Raw genomic sequence first — 18,195 nt, forward strand, 5'->3', positions numbered from 1 at the left:
ATCAAGATGGTGATTCGTTTTTCTTATCTCATATTCCCTCTTGTTCTTTTACTTCGCCATTTCTTTTTTCTTTTCACGTTCTTCTTCCCATAATGCCTTTTTGTTTTTTTTTTGAAGTGTTATTTTTAATTGTTCATGTTTTTTTCCGATTAATAATATGCTGACGTTTATTTATTTTTCCTTTTATTTTATGAAGATCTTTAATCTTTTTTTGGATTTTGGGTGGTCTTTTTTAATATATATTTTTGGAGTTGCCTTCTGGAGAAATGGGGGTAGAGTTAGTATTATTTCTCTTTCTGACCTCCTTTAGGCTTAGTCTTAGGGCTTTGTGGGTGGAGGTTGGGGGTTTTTCCATATTATTTTCAGTTTTTTCAGTTTTCTCATTTGTTCTGACTTAGAACTACTAAGATGTCTGCAGTGTCATCACCTCCAGTTTCTCTCTGAGCTTTTCTTCCTCTTCCGGGTTCATGAGTTCACATGGTTAATTCTTTACATACCAAATGGTTGATTCTACGTAATTATGGCTCAAATTATTAATTTTGTCTTTTGGAATACAAATGGTTTAAGCCATCCGATTAAACGGAAGAAGACTTTTAAAGTATTCCAAAGACTGAATGCTCATATTATTTTTGTACTAGAAACTCATGTGAGGAAAGAGAATAATCAGCATTTTTTCAGGTTTTGAAAGGATCAACAGTTTCATTCGAATGTGCATGCTAAAGTGAGAGGAGTTGCAATTTTTATAGATCCCTCAATTACATTTATTCATCATAATACTGTTTCGGATCCGAATGGCAGGTTTTTGTTTATTACTGGGTTACTTTTTAATAAAAAAGTGGTTATGGCTAATGTTTAAATGTGGATTATCCTGAATTTTTTAAGAATTTATTTACTGCTTTTCCTAATCTAAATGAATATATGTTGATAATGGGTGGTGATTTTAATTGTTGTTTAAATCCCTCGATGGATAGATCCATACCTACTCAAGCTTTACCAAACAAGTTGGCTACTCTTACCAACTCCTTTATGAATGATTCTGGACTTTTGGATATGTTTATCATTCTTACTTTTCCCAATTGATTACTTTTTTATTGACTGTCATCTCATCCCATCTGTGATTGACTGTAACTATGATATTATTGCCATTTCTGATCATGCTCCAATGAAACTTTCTATCAAATTCATGGATACAGCTCCTAGTATTAGACAATAGCAATTTAATTCCAATCTGCTTCAAGACTCGGGTTTTGTTAAGTTTATGCTGGAGTCACCAGGAGACGCTCATGGAGTGAGTACTGTTTCAGATTCGCTCCATAACCTTTACTTTTTTTAACCTATGATCACCCTTATTTAACTTACTTTTACCTACACCAAAAGATTCTTGCTACTTTTTTGGACTTATCTTTAAGAGTGTACTGTGAATTTTGAAGAAATGAGTACAGAAATGGCTTTAAGATCTAAAGGGCAAGATCCTAACAGCAACGGAAAGAAAAAAAAGATCGATCCTAAGCGTACTGAATTGACTTATGTTATTGGAGCTCTTAAATGAAAAATTTGAAGAACAACGACAAACTTTCAAACAAGATCTAAAGGCTTTCCAGGATTCTATGGATAAGACTGATTTAGTAGTTAAACAGCAGCAAACTCTAATCGCAACTTTGCAAGAGGACGCTCGGAAGCGAGACTTGATAATCGGAAAACTGGAGCAGAAATTATCTTCGACGATTAAACAGGTGGAAACACTTAAAGCCAAGAGTGTCGACTTTGAAAATCGGTCCAGAAGACAGAACTTACGCATACTTGGTCTCCCGGAAGGTATCGAACAAGGGGACCCCTCGAAGTATTTTGCTCAACTTTTAAAGGATGCGTTCCCTTCTGTATTCCCAGACAGTCCTCCGTTACTTGATCACACCCACAGAATTATGCACCGATCATCAAGTTCTTCATCTAAACCACCTGTTGTAATTGTTCGATTTCATTATGTGCATGTCAAAGAGCAACTTATTTGTGTGGCTCGGCGTTTAGGGATGGTTAAACTTCAAGATTTCCAATTCCGATTTGTGGAGGATTTTAGCCCAGAAGTAATGAAGGCAAGGGACCTTTTTAAACCTCTAATGTCTGAATGTTATGAGAAAAATCTAAAAGCAGCGCTTTTATACCCTGCGAAACTTAGAATCTCACCTCCGAATGCACCACGGCGTGTTTTTCTCTCCACATCTGAAGCTTGAAGTTTTCTGGATGAGAATTATCCTACTGCTTTGGACTCTCGTTTCTAATAAATAAGTGATTTTGATCGTACGAGATAGTTTTTCTTTCCAAAACCAGATTTTGTTTCTGGCTATTGGTGTAGGTTTATTCTACATTTTATATTCTAATTAAAGTTTTTTTTTCGATGTACTAATCTTTTTAATTTACTTACTTTAACCATTGTACTTTATTTTTGGTCATTATTATTAATCCTTTGAAGGTGAATTTTTTTTAACGGTTTGATATATATCCTTTTCATTTTTTGTGTGACTAAGATGGCGGTTTCTTCTCTAAAATATTTCTTGCTTTTTTTTGATTTTGCCATTTTTTTTCTCTCGTCTTCTTCCTATAATGCATTTCTTATCACATTTTAACTTTTATTTGTTTGGGTTTTAACCCGATTTATAAGTTACTAGTGTTTATATTATTTTTGGTTTTTTTTTTACTAGCAATTATATTAAGAAGTTTGTTTTAGTATAGTGTTAATTACTTTTTTGGAGTTTGGGTGGATCTTTTTTCTCCCCTCCTTTATATATTTGGAGTTGCTTTCTGGTGATACGGGGGTAGATTTAGTATCATTCCTTTTTTTTCCTGGCCTCCTTCAGGCTCAGGAAGGGCTTTTTTTTCATGGGTGGTGGGTGGGGGATTCCTTTCTAACTCTATTGCTCTTTTTACTAGTTTTTTTTAGTTTTTTCATTTGGGCTGATTTTAAACTACTAAAACGTCTGCGGTGTTGTCATTTCCGGGTCTGCCCCTTATTTTTGTTCCTCTTCCGGGTGCGTGAGTTCATAATTTGGTTAACTCTTTATATACCAAAGGGTTGATTTTAGAAATATGGCTTGGACCATTAATTTTGTCTCTTGGAATACTAATGGCTTAAACCATCCGATTAAATGGAAAAAGATTTTCAAAGTATTCCAAAGACTGAATGCACATATTATTTTTGTACAAGAAACTCATGTGAAGAAAGAGGGTAATCAACGTTTTTTTTAGGTTTTGGAGGGATCAACGATACCATTCGAATTCGAATGCCAAAGTAAAAGGAGTTTCAATTTTTATTGACTCCTCTATTACATTTGTCCAACACGATATTATTTCGGATCCGAATGTCAGATTTTTGTTAATTACTGGGTTACTTTTTAACAAAAAGGTTGCTATGGTTAATGTTTATGCTCCAAATGTGGATTATCCTGATTTTTTAAAGTCCTTATTTACTTCTCTACCTAATCTAAATGAATATATGTTAATAATGGGTGGTGACTTTAATTGCTGTTTAAATCCTTTGCTGGACAGATCTATATCCACTCAGACTTTACCTAATAAGTCGGCCACTTACATTAATTCTTTTTTGACTGATAATGGAATTTTCGATATTTGGAGATTTCGGCATTCTAAGGACAAAGAGTTTTCATTTTTCTCTCATGTTTATCATTCTTACTCGAGAATTGACTATTTTTTCATTGACTCGTTTTATTCCATCTGTAATTGGTTGTAATTATGATATTATAGCCATCTCTGATCATGCTCCATTGAAACTTTCTATTAAATTAATGGATACAGCTTCTAGTATTAGGCAATGGCGATTTGATTCTACCTTACTGCAAGATCCGGATTTCATTAAATTTATGAAGGAACAGATCAATTTCTTCTTTTCAACTAATTTCACGGATGAAATTTCTTGCGGAACACTTTGGGACAAAGCATATATACGTGGACAGATTATCTCCTATTCCGTTGGTTTGAGAAAACATATTAAGAAGGAAACTCTTTTATTGGTTGATAAAATTAAAGAAATTGACAAGAAATATTCGACTATTCCTAGTAAGGAACTTTACAAACAAAGGGTTGAACTTCAAATGGAACACTTTATTTCTTACATCTTCGATTGAAAATCAATTAATGAAAACCAGATCTGATTTACATAGTGATATATACATAGTGATTTATATATATATATAGTGATAAATCGGGTAAACTGTTAGCTAATCAATTGAAGAATGCTTTGGTTAAACGTCAAATTATTAAGATTCGTCAACAGAATGGTGAATTGACAGTTAACCATGATGAGATAAACAAATCTTTTCAAGATTTTTATACCTCCCTGTATCATTCTGAATTCCCTCATGATCATAATACCATGCATGATTTTCTTGGGAAATTGAATTTTCCAAAATTATTATCAGATGATCTTTCAATATTAGAAACTCCTATTACGGATGCAGAAATTAAAGGGGTTATTTCCTCTATGAATTCTGGGAAAGCACCAGGTCCAGATGGGTATACAGTGGAATTTTTTAAGTGTTTTTCCTCTACTCTTTCTCCTTGGTTATGCAGGGTTTTTGAAGAAGCAATTAGATTGGGTAAACTGCCACAATCTTTTTATCGAGCTTCCATTTCTTTAATATTGAAAAAAGATAAAGACCCTACTGACTGTGCATCCTATAGACCAATATCCTTATTGAATGTAGATTCCAAGATCTTTTCCAAGTTACTGGCGTCCAGGCTGGAGAAGGTATTACCTCAAATTATCTCAGAAGATCAAACTGGTTTTTATTAAAAATCGCTATTCTTTTTTCAATATTAGGAGATTATTGAATATTGTTTATATTCCTTCACGTAGCACCTCAGAATGTGTCATTTCATTAGATGCACAGAAAGCATTTGATAGAGTTGAATGGCCTTACTTATTTACTGTGCTTGAGAAGTTTAATTTTAGTCCGACATTCATATCCTGGATTAAACTAATATATCATACTCCAGTAGCCTCGGTCTTTACTAACAATCAAAGATCTCCCTTTTTTCGTTCATTTCGGGGTACCAGGCTAGGCTGTCCTCTTAGTCCATTATTATTTGATATTGCTTTAGAACCTTTGGCAATTGCTATTAGAGAATCACCGAACATTTTTGGCATTACTAGTGGGATGGATATACATAAGTTATGATTATACGCAGATGATTTGTTATTATATATTTCTGATCCCCATATCATTGTTGGCTCAATTTAGTAATTTTTCCGGGTATAAATTAAATCTTAAAAAGAGTGAGTTGTTTCCCTTAAATAGACAGGTTCCAATTTATGGAAATTTACCTTTTAAATTAGTTAATGACTCTTTTATATACTTAGGGATTAAAATTACAAAAAATTATAAGGAGTTATTTAAGGTTAATTTTTTACCCTTAATTGATCAGATTAAATGTTTGTTCACTAAATGGTCACCATTATCTTTATCTCTGATAGGTCGGATTAATGCTATTAAGATGATTATTTTACCCAAGTTTTTATATATATTTAAAGCGGTACCAATTTTTATTCCGAAATTTTTTTTGATAATGTTGATTCAAAAATTTCCTCATATATATGGCAGAATAAAAATCCTAGATTAGGTAAAAAATATTTACAGAAGGCAAGGAAGGAAGGTGGATTGGCATTGCCTAATTTTAGATTTTATTATTGGGCAATTAATATCCGATATTTGATATGTTGGTTAAAGGATTGGGATTTATCTTTTAGCCCTCATTGGGTAAACCTGGAAACTAAATCTGTACAAGGATTTTCATTGGGTTCTATTTTAGGGTCTTCTCTTTCATTTCCTCTTTCTAAATTGCAGAAACGAGTTGACAATCCGATAGTTAAACATACTTTACGTATATGGTTTCAATTTCGGAAATTTTTTGGGTTGAATCAATTTGTTTTAACTATTCCTATTGTATCTAATTTCTTTTTACATCCTTCTATTATAGACCAAGCTTATTCAGCTTGGAAGACTAAAGGATTACTACGATTTTCCGATTTATTTTTGGATAATTGTTTTATGTCTTTTGAACAATTATCTAATAAATATAATTTGCCTAGATTTCATTTTTTTTTAGATATTTACAGATTAGGAATTTCTTAAACACTCTACTTCCTACCTTTCCAAATCTTGAGTCTTCGGGTATTTTGGAGAATTTGTTAGAACTAAATCCTTCTCAGAAAGGTGTAATATCAAAACTCTACAATATAATTATGAAAATACATTCAGAGCCCTTCTATAAGATTAAAAATGATTGGGAAAGAGAACTTAACCTTACTATCCTTATTGAGAATTGGGATAAAATTCTTCAATTAGTCAATTTATCATCTATATGTGCTAAACATTCATTAATACAGTTTAAAGTTGTGCACAGGGCTCATATGTCCAAGGATAAATTGGCTCGTTTTTATTCCTATATAAATCCTATATGTGACAGATGTCATTCTGAGATAGCGTCTTTAACTCATATGTTTTGGTCATGTCCGCTTTTGAAAAAAATATTGGAAAGACATTTTCGATATTATTTCCATGGTATTGAACATTGATTTACAACCTCATCCTATTACTGCAATTTTTGGTTTACCAATGATGGACTCAATCCATTTATCTACTTCTGCTTGTCGAATGATTGCATTTCTTACATTAATGGCTAGAAGATCTATTTTGTTGAATTGGAAAGAAATTAATCCCCCTACCGTATTTCATTGGCTTTCTCAAACTATGTTATGTCTAAATTTGGAGAAAATTAGAAGTGTTGTATTTGACCCTTCTATTAAATTTGAAAAGACATGGAGACCATTTATTCAATATTTTCATATGATGTAATTTGACCCTTTTCCGAACCTATTCGTTTTTCCGGTTTTGATTATACATATGTTGAGAGGATCGGAGTTGGCAACACTGATGATTTTGTATTTTTTTTATAGATACTATAAACAGCCCATTATTCATTTTTTTTTTTTTTCCTTTTTTTCTCTTTATTAGTTATTAGGTTGTTAGATTAGTTTTTCTTAGGGATAATTTTTTTTTTCTTTTTCTCTTTTCTGTTTTTTTTACATATATATGATATACCTAATTTTGCTTTGTTTATATGATATTTGTATCATTTATAATTTGGGAAGACTTAACTATATTGTAACTATTGCTTGTGTATCCTTTCATGTTCAGATTAAATTTGTAAGTTTGCAATCCCACTATCTATGTATTAATCTTATCATGTTGATATTAATAATAATAATAAAAAGATTGAAAAAGAAAGAAAGTTTATGAAGGAACAAATGGATTTCTTTTTTTCAAATAATTTTGTGGAAGAAATCTCCAACGGGACACTTTGGGACACTTTTAAGGTATATATCCGTGGTCAGATTATTTCCTATTCTGTTGGTATGAAGAAACGTATTAAGAATGAAACATTATTATTGGTTGATAAGATCAAAGAAATTGATAAGAAATATTCCATCGCTCCTAGTAATGAGCTTTATAAGCAAAGAGTCGAGCTTCAAATGGAACATAAGTTATTACTTACATCCTCGATTGAAAATCAATTAATAAAAACCAGAAGTGAGTGTTATATACATAGTGATAAATCGGGTGAATTATTGGTTAATCAATTGAAAACTGCCTCGGTTAAACAGCAAATCATTAAGATTCGTAAACAAGATGATAATTTGACATTTAATCATGACGAAATAAACAAATCTTTTCAAGAGTTTTGTACCTCTTCATATAACTCTGAATTTCCCAATGATCCTAATTTCATGTATGACTTTTTAAGGAAATTGAATTTTCTGAAACTATCACCCGAAGAACGTTTAATATTAGAAACCCCCATTACAGATGAAGAAATAAAAGATGTTATTTTTTCAATGAATTCTGGTAAAGCACCAAGTCCAGATGGTTATACAGTAGAATTATTTAAGTGTTTTTCTTCTGTTCTCTTTTCTTGGTTAGGTAGAGTTTTTAAAGAAGCAATTAGATTAGGTAAATTACCACAATCATTTTATAGGGCTTCTATTTCTTTAATTTTAAAAAAGAATAAAGATCCTATTGATTGTGCATCATATAGACTGATATCTTTGTTGAATGTAGAGTCTAAGATTTTTTCCAAAATATTGGCGACTAGGTTGGAGAGGGTGTTACCTTGAATTATATCTGTGGACCAAACTGGATTTATTAAAAACAGTTACTGTTCTTTCAATATTAGGAGATTAATGAATATTGTTTATACTCCTTCACGTAGTACTCCAGAATGTGTCATTTCATTAGATGCTGAGAAAGCATTTGATAGAGTTGAATGGCAATATTTATTTACTGTGCTTGAGAAATTTAATTTTAGTTCGACATTTATATCTTAGATTAAATTGATATATCATACCCCAGTAGCTTCGGTTATTACTAATAATCAAAGATCTCCCTTTTTTCGTTTATTTCGGGGCATCAGGCAAGGTTGTCCTCTTAGTCCATTGCTATTTGATATTGCTGTGGAACCTTTAGCAATTGCAGTTCGAGAATCACCTAATATTTTTGGTATTACCCGCGGAATGAGATTCATAAACTATCGCTATATGCAGATGATTTATTATTATGTATTTCAAATCCTGAGGAATCCATTCCTGCAGTTTTATCTTTGTTGGCTCAGTTTAGTAATTTTTCGGGTTACAAACTGAACCTTAATTAGAGCGAACTGTTTCCTCTAAATATGCAGGTTCCAATTTATGGATGTTTACCTTTTAGATTGGTTACCGATCATTTTATATATTTAGGGGTTAAAATTACAAAAAGCATAAGGATTTATTTAAGGCTAATTTATCACCTTTAATTGATCAGATTAAGCATTTATTTACTAACTGGTCACCAATGTCTTTGTCATTGATAGGTTGGATCAATGTTATTAAGATGATTATATTACCTAAACTTTTATATTTTTTTCAAGCGGTACCAATTTTTATTCTGAAATCCTTTTTTGATAGTGTTGCTTCTAAAATTTCTTCATATATGTGGCAGAATAAAAATCCTAGGCTAGATAAAAGATATTTAAAGAAGTCTAAAAAGGAGTGTGGTCTGGCACTGCCGAATTTTAGATTTTATTATTGGGCAATTAATATTTGCTATTTGAAGTTTTGGCTATGGGACTTGGATATAACTTCAAGCCCTCATTGGGTAAATCTCGAATGTAAATCTGTACAAGGGTTTTCATTGGGTTCTATTTTAGGGACCACTTCCCTTTGGTCTTGGATAAACAATTGGATAATCCAATAGTTAAATACACTTTACGAATATGGTTTCAATTTTGGAAATTTTTTGGGTTGAATCAATTTATCTTAACAAGTCCTATTATATCTAACTTTTTTTCTATCCCTCTATTATGGACCAAGCCTTTTTGACTTGGAAAACTAAAGGTATATTACAATTTTATGATTTATTTTTGGATAATTGTTTCATGTCCTTTGAACAGTTATCTAACAAATATAATTTACCTAGATTCCATTTCTTTAGATATTTCAAGTTAGAAACTTTTTAAATACTGTCCTTCCTACTTTCCCAAATCTACATTCTATGGATAGTTTGGAAAAATTTTAAGATTTAAATCCTTTCCAGAAAGGTGCAATAGCAACTATCTAAAATATAATTATGAAAATTCATTCAGATGTATCTAATAAAATTAAAAATGATTGGGAAAGGGAACTTAAGCTTACTTTACCTACTGATAAATGGGAAAAACATTCTTCAATTAGTTAACTCATCCTCTATATGTGCTAAACATTCGTTGATACAGTTTAAAGTCGTGCATAGGGCCCATATGTCTAAGGATAAATTAGCTCATTATTATTCTCATATAAGTCCAGTGTGTGATAGATGTCATTCTGAGACAGCCTCTTTAACCCATATGTATTGGTCATGCTCTTCTTTGAAAAAAAATTGGGACGATATCTTTGATATTATTTCAACTGTATTGAATATTGATTTACAACCTCATCCTATTACTGCAATTTTTGGTTTACCAATGATAGAGTCACATTATTTAACCTCTTCAGCACATCGGATGATTGCATTTCTTACAATAATGGCTAAAAAATCTATTTTGCTGAATTGGAAAGAGATTAATCCTCCCACCATATTTCACTGGTTCTCTCAAACTATGTTATGCTTAAACTTAGAAAAAATCAGAAGTGTTATATATATGATCCATCTATTAAATTTGAAAAGACTTGGAGGCCTTTTATTCAACACTTTCATATGATGTGATTTGACCTTTTTCCAAACCTATTCTCTTGTTTTAATATGCAGAGAAGTTCGGAGTTAATGACACCAATGGTTCTCTCTTTTTTGATGTTACATACAGCCCATTTTTTTCCCTTTTTCTTAGTTTTTGGTTACTATTGTTTAAACTAGTGTTTTTTTCTTGGGGGTATATATTTCTCTTTTTTTTTCTTTTTGGATATGTTAATCCTTTCTTCTATGTATACTACATTTGTACTTGAACAATTTTGGGAGGTTTATTACCTTTGTATTAACTGAATATATATTTATATATGTTAGCTATTAACAATGTAATCCCAATAATTGTGTAGCATTACTATGTTGTATCCACTATTTTGATATAAATAAAAAGATTGAAAAAAAAGTAGGTGAATTGGTCATTGTAAATTGTCCTGTGAATAGGAGAGGGTTAAAACGGGTGGGTTGCTAGGTGACGTGGCTTGTTGGTCTTGAAGAGCCTGTTCTGTGCTGTATATGTCCATAAAATATAGGTGCAAAATTAGGCCATTTGGCCCATCAGTTCTGCTCCGCCACTTCATCATGGTTGATCCATTTCCCTCTCAACCCCAATCTTCTGCCTTCTCCCCATATCAGAATCTATCAACATCTGCCTTAAAGATACCCAATGATTTAGCCTCCACAACGGCCTGTGGCAATGAATTTCATAGATTCACCACTCTCTGGCTAAAGAAATTCCTCATCTCCAACTAAATGGAAATCCCTCTATTCTGAGGCTATGTCCTCTAGTCTTAGACTCTCCCACCATTGAAACATTCTCTCCACATCCACTCTTCTGAGGCCTTTCACCATTCAACAAGTTTTGATGGGATTCCTCCTCAGTCATCTGAATTCCAATGTGTACAAGCCCAGAGCCATCAAATATTCCTCATATGATAGGCCTTTCAATCCAGGAATCATTTTCAAGACCCTCCTTTGAACCCTCTGCAATGTCAGCACCGCCTTTCTAAGATAAGGGTCTCAAAACTGCTCACAATACTCCAAGCGAGGCCTCACCAGTGCTTTATTAAGACTTAACATTACATCTTGGCTTTTATATCCTAATCCTCTTGAAATGATTGCTAATGTTGCATTTGCCTTCCACATCACTGACTCAACCTACAAATTAACCTGTAGGGAATCTTGCATGAGGGCTCCCAAGTCCCTTTGCACCTCAGATTTTTGAATTTTCTCTCTATTTAGAAAATGGTCAACCCTTTTATCTGTCAAAGTACATAGCCATACACTTCCTAATACTGTATTCCATATGCCATTTCTTCGCCCACTTTTTTACTCTAAGACCTTCTGTAGCCTCTCTACTTCCTCAATGTTACTTGCCCCTCCAACTATCTTTGTATCATTTGCAAACTTGGTCACAAAGCCATCAATTCTGTCATCCAAATCAATGATATATAATGTGAAAAGAAGCAGACCCAACACAGACCCCTGTGGATCACCAGTAGTCAACAGTAGCCAAACAGAAAAGACTCCCTTTATTACCTTTCTTTGCCTCCTACCAATCAGCCATTGCTTTATCCATGCTTGAATCTTTCCTGTAATACCATGCTATGGCATGTTAAACAGCCTCATGTGTGGCATCTTGTCAAAGGCCTTCTGAAAATCCAAGTACACACCATCCAATGATTCTCCTTTGTTTATCCTGCTTGTTATTTCTTCAAAGAATTCCACCAGACTTTTCAGGCAACATTTTCCCCGAAGGAACCACAGTCTATTTTATCATGTGCCTCCAAGTACCCTGAAATCACATCCTTAACCATTGACTCCCAACGTCTTCCCAACCACTGAGGTCAGACTAACTGGCCTATAGTTTTCTTTCTTCTGCCTCTCTCCCTTGAAGAGTTAAGTGACATCTGTAATTTTCCAGTCCTTCGGAATCAAGGGAAGGGCATATAAGGCAGCAAAAGTGAGAGGGATGGTGGATGATTGAGAAGCTTTTAAAATCGAACAAAAGGCAACTAAAAAGCTATAGGAGGGGAAAAGATGAAACATGAGTGCAAATTAGCCAATAATGTAAAATAGGATACCAACATTTTTTTCACTTATATAAAGAGTAAAAGGGAGGTGAGAGTTGATATTGGACCACTGGAAAATGATGCTGGTGAGGTAGTAATGAGGGACAAAGAAATGGCAAATGAACTTAATGTGTACTTAGCATCATTCTTCACTGTTGAAGACACTAACACTGTCAGAGATCCATGAGTGTCAGGGAGCAGGAGTGAGAGCCATTGCTACTACAAAGAAAAAGTGCTAGGCAAACTGAAAGGTCTTAAGATGGATTAGTTACCTGGACCAGATGGACCACATTCCAGAGTCCTGAGAGAAGTTGCTGAAGAGATAATGGATACATTATTTACAATCTTTCGAGAATCACTTGATTCTGGCATCGTTCTGGAGGACTGGAAGATTGCTAATGTCACTCCACTTTTTAAGAAGGGAGGAAGGCAAAAAAAAAGAGGAAATTATAGACCAGTTAGCCTAACCTCAGTGGTTGGGAATGTGTTGGAGTATTATTAAGGATGAGGTTTTGGGGTACTTGGAGACTAATGATAAAATAAATCAAAGTCAGCATGGTTTCTGTAAAGGAAAGTCTTGCCTGACAAATCTGTTAGAGGTTTTTGAGGAAGTAACAAGCAGGTGGACAAAGGAGAGGCAGTGGATGTCATTTACTTAGATTTTCAAAAGGCATTTGATAAGGTGCCACACATGAGGCTGCTGACCAAGATAAAATCCTATAATTTTACAGGAAAGATACTGGCATGGATAGAAGATTGGCTGACAGGCAGGAGGCAGTGAGTTAGGAATAAAGGGGGCCTTTTCTGGTTGGCTGCCAGTAACTAGTGGTGTTCCTCGGGAGTAAGTATTGGGACTGCTGCTTTTCACATTGTTTGTCAATGATTTGGATAATAGAATTGATGGCTTTGTGGCAAAATTTGCGAATGATACAGAGATAAGTTGGGGGCAAGTAGTGCTGAGGAAGCAATGCAATTGCAGCAGGACAGACAAATTGGAAGAATGGGCAAAAAAGTGGCAGATGAAATACAGTGTTGGGAAATGTATGATAATGCATTTTGGCAAAAGGGGCAATAGTGCAGACTATTATCTTAATGGGGAGAATGTTCAATCATCAAAGGTGCAGAGGGGCTTAGGAGTCCTCATGAAAGACGCCCAGAAGGTTAGTTCACAGATTGAGTCTGTGGTAAAGAAGGCAAATGGTAAAGTTGACATTTATTGCAAAAGGAATAGAATATAAAATCAAGGAGATAATGCTGAGCCTTTATAATTGAATTGAATTAGAATTGACTTTATTACTTACATCCTTCGTATACATGAGTGAAAATCTTTATGTTACGCCTCTGTCCAAATGTGCAATTTATAGTAATTTATAATAAATAGTATGTACAACAGGACAATCAATATAACATAGAAATACATTTGTTTCAACATGAATTAATCAGTCTGATAGCCTGGTGGAAGCTGTCCTGGAGCCTGTTAGTCCTGGCTTTTATGCTGTGGTACCGTTTCCCGGATGGCAGCAGCTGGAACAGTTCGTGGTTGGGCTGACTCGGGTCCCCAATGATACTTCGGGCCCTTTTTACAGACCTGTCTCTGTAAATGTCCTGAATGGTGGGAAGTTCACATCTACAGATACGCCGGGCTGTCCGCATCATTCTCTGCAGAGTCCTGTGGTTGAGGGAAATACAGTTCTCATACCAGGCAGTGATGCAGACAGTCAGGATGCTCTCAATTGTGTCCCTGTAGAAAATCCTTAGGATTTGGGGGCCCATACCAAACTTATTCAACCCTCTGGGGTAAAAGAAGCACTGTTGTGCATTTTTCACCACACAGCCAGTATGTACAGACCACCTAAGATCCTCGGTGATGTTTATGCCAAGGAACTTAAAGCTGTTCACCCTCTCAACCCCAGATCCATTGATGTCAATAGGGGCTAGCCTGTCTCCATTCCTCCTGTAGTCCACAACTAGCTCCTTTGTTTTTGCGACATTGAGAGAGGCGTTCTAGAAACCCCCCCATTGGGATTCAGCACCAACCTGATTTTCCCAATCTACCTGTATATTGAAATTCCCCATGACTATCGTAACATTGCTCTTTTGACATGCGTTTTCTATTTCTAGTTGTAGTTTGTAAACCACATCTTTCCCACCGTCTGGGGGGAGGGGGTCTGTATATCTCCCATCAGAGTCTTTTTTCCCTTGCAGTTTGTTAGCTCTACCCACAATGATTTAACACTTTCTGATCATCTATCATTTTTTACCAACAGACCCACCCTCCCCGCCCCCCTGCCTGTCCTTTCGATATAATGTGTAACCTTGGATGTTAAGCTTCCAGTTATGATCTTCGTTCTGCCATGATTCAGTGCGTGCTACAATGTCATTCATGCCAATTTGTAAGTGTATTGCAAGTTCATCTTATACCATAAATTTCATGCATGAAAGGGATGTGCTGACATTGGAGAGGGTTTAAAGGAGGTTCATGAGACATAGGAGTAGAATTAGACCATTTGGCCATGGCTAAACCTTTTCTTCCCCTCCTAAGCCCCACTCCCTGGCCTTCTCCCCGTAACCTTAGAGGCTATGTCAAATCAAGAACCTATCAGGCTCTGCCTTAGATACACATAACAACCTGGCCTCCTCTGCTACCTGTGGTAATAACTTCAACAAATTCACCAGCCTCTAGCTAAAGAAATTTCCCCACATCTGTTTTAAATGGACGCCCCTCTATCCTGAGGCTGTATTGTCTTGTCCTAGGTTCCCCCCATCATGGTAAACATCCTTTCCACATCTACTCTATCTAGGTCTTTCAGTATTCGAAGTGTTTCAACGAGATTACCCCTCATCCTTCTAAATTCCAGTGAGTACAGAACCAGAACTATCAAACATTCCTCGTATGATAACCCTTTCATTCCCGGAATCATCCTTGTGCATCTCCTCTGGACCATCTCCAATGCCAGCACATCTTTTGTTAGATGAGGAGCCCAGAATTGTTCACATACTCAAGGTGAGGCCTCACCAGTGCCTTATGAGGCCTCAGTATCACATCCCTGCTCTTGTATTCTAGACCTCTTGAAATGAAAGCTAACATGGCATTTGCCTTCCTCACCACTGACACAACCTACAAGTTAACCTTTAGGGTGTTCTGCACAAGGACTCCCAAATCTCTTTGCGTCTCAGATTTTTGGATTTTCTCCATATTTAGAAAATAGTCTACACATTTATTCTACCAAAGTGCATAACCATGCATTTTCCAACATTGTATTTCATTTACCACTTTCTTGCCCATTCTCTTAATCCAGTGGTCCCCAACCACCGGGCTGCAAAACATATGCTACCGGGCCGCGAGGAAACGATATGATTTGGCGGTATGAAATGATATGAGTCAGCTGCACCTTTCCTCATTCCCTGTCATGCCCACTGTTGAACTTGAACGCACACGAGGTCATCAGTCACCTGAACGCAGTGATACCCTCACGCCAGGGATCACTGGTTGGCCTCCGGTAACTGGCCGCCTTGCGTGGCCAGCGAGAAGTGCTGTTGATACTGGCCTGGAGTGTGGACAGATGGGCGTTGCCTCTAAACCTGTTTAGCACACCGAATGTTCGTGGGGAACCTGGTGCTAAAATATTTGCAGACGACCTAATTCAGGCTCAGGGTTTCATAAGTAGTAGAGCAGCTACCTCGCTGCGACCTGCTGAAAGTCATCCTTCGAGATAAACTTTTGTCGGCCGATAGATCCTATCTACCTACAAGGGGGTCGGACACACGCCTTGTCGCACTCCTCGCTTGGTCGGTTGCTTTCTCTGGATTGCGACCGCCGCGGCCCCGGCATGAGAACCTTGGGCCCTTATTTTGTCCTCTCACCCCATCCACCACCAGCCGTACCTGGCCAAGGCATCTGGCGGTGGGCAGTTGGGAGGCTGGAGTTTGGGCCCAGAGGCTGTCTAATGAGGCAATGAAGCCCTCAAAACTGCTTCGGTACCTTGAGTCCAAGCACCCTGCACTTAAAGACAAACCCGTTGAGTTTTTTAAGCAGAAAAAATGAGAGCAAGCGGGACAGAAGCAAGTGCTGAGAGCCTTGTAAACTAAATTGCGGAATAGACTGGACGTAAGGAACCCCCTTCGAGTATTGCTATCTCCCATTAATATTAAATTCTTTAGATAAACACTTATAGAAACGAAATTGAGTGTATTAGCCACTAAGCGACTTATAGTTGACTTATCACCTATATTCCAGTCGTGATTAACACCCCCACCCCGCCCCCCACCCGTTGACTGGTATGCAAGAATATTGTCAATATTAAACCGGTCCGCGGTGCAAGAAAGGTTGATGACTCCTGTCTTAATCTGTCTAAGTCCATCTGCATCCTACCTGTTTCCACAACACTACCTGCTCCTCCACCAATCTTCATGTCATCTGAAAACTTGGCAACAAAGCCATCTATTCCATTATCTAAATCATTGATATACAGCATAAAAAGAAGTGATCCCAACACTGACCCCTACGAAACGCCACTAGTCACTGGCAGCCAACCAGAAAAGGATCCTTTTATTCCCACTCACTGCCTCTTACCAATCAGCAAATGCTCTAACCACGTTAATAACTTTCCTGTAATATCATGGGCTCTTAACTTGGTAAACAGCCTCAGGTGTGGCACCTTGTCAAAGGTCTTCTGAAAGTCTAAGTGTAGAACATCTACTGCATCCCCTTTATCTACCCTACTTGTAACCTCCTCAAAGAATTCCAACTGGTTCCTCAGGCAAGATTTTCCTTTAAGGAAACCAGGCTGACTTTGTCCTATCTTGTCCTGTGTCACCAAGTATTCCATAACCTCATCCTTAACAATTGACTCCAACATCTTCCCAACCACTGAGGTCAGGCTAACTGGCCTACAATTTCCCTTCTGCTGCATCCTCCAAGTGTGCAGTGTCATTTTCAATTTTCTAGTCTTCTGGCATCATGTCAGAGTCCAATGATTTTTGAAAGATCATTCCTAATGCCTCTGCAATCTCTACCACTACCTCTTTCAGAACTCTAGGGTGCAGTTCATGTGGTTCGGGTGACTTATGTACCCTTAGGTCTTTGCTTTTTGAGCACCTCTCTTGTAATAGTAACTGCACCCACTTCTCTTCCTTCACACACTATGTCATCAGGCACACTGCTAGTGTCTTCACAGTGAAGATTGATGCAAAGTATGCACTTAGTTCATCTGCCATCTCCTTGGCCCTTGTTATTTCTCCGGCCTAATTTTCTAGCGCTCCTATATCCACTCTTACCTCTCTCTTTATTTTTTATACACTTGAAAAAGCTTTTACTATCCACTTTGATATTGTTAAAAACATGATTCTAGGATTGAAGGACGTGATGTGAAGAGCTTTTGATGCCTCTGGGCTTGCAGTCATTAGAATTGAGAAGAATTTGGAATTAAGTCATTGAAACCTATCAAATGTTGAAGGGACTCTATAGAGTGATGTGGGTGAGTCTAAGAAATAGAGGGTCATCCTTTTAGAAATGAAGGTGAGGAGTTGAGTCTGTGGAATTCATTGCTACAGGCCACTGTGGAGGCCAAGTATGTTTAAGGCAAATATTGATAGGTTCTTGATTTGTTAGGCATGAGGGTTATTGGTAGTGTAGGGGCGGCTGCAGCACTTCTTCCATTGGCAAGGCTAAATGCCAGGAGGGAGATCAGTGGAGAGGGATGAATGGACAAGGGAGTCGTGTAGGCAGTGATCCCTGTCGAGAGCAGAAAGTGTGGGAGATGGAAATATCTTATATTCCATCTGAACAAGAAAAAATCTGTAGATGCTGAAAATCCAAGCAACACATATAAAACGCTGGAGGAACTCAGCAGGCCAGGCAGCAT

At 36.4% G+C, this 18,195-nt stretch overlaps 1 protein-coding gene across 3 annotated transcripts in view; it reads left to right on the top strand.

The window, feature by feature from the left end:
• The window catches only part of LOC140730748 (probable methyltransferase TARBP1), a 384,497-nt gene that overhangs the window by 295,133 nt on the left and 71,169 nt on the right, over positions 1-18,195 (top strand). The window contains exon 29 of one of the 3 annotated variants that reach the window (XR_012099666.1): positions 14,599-14,724. The exons of the other annotated variants lie outside the window; for them this stretch is intronic. The gene's annotated coding sequence lies outside the window, so the exon portion shown is untranslated. The remainder of the gene's footprint in view (positions 1-14,598; positions 14,725-18,195) is intronic. 3 annotated transcript variants of the gene reach the window in all.

This window comes from Hemitrygon akajei, chromosome 7 (assembly GCF_048418815.1).
Source record: "Hemitrygon akajei chromosome 7, sHemAka1.3, whole genome shotgun sequence".
NCBI lineage: Eukaryota > Metazoa > Chordata > Chondrichthyes > Myliobatiformes > Dasyatidae > Hemitrygon > Hemitrygon akajei.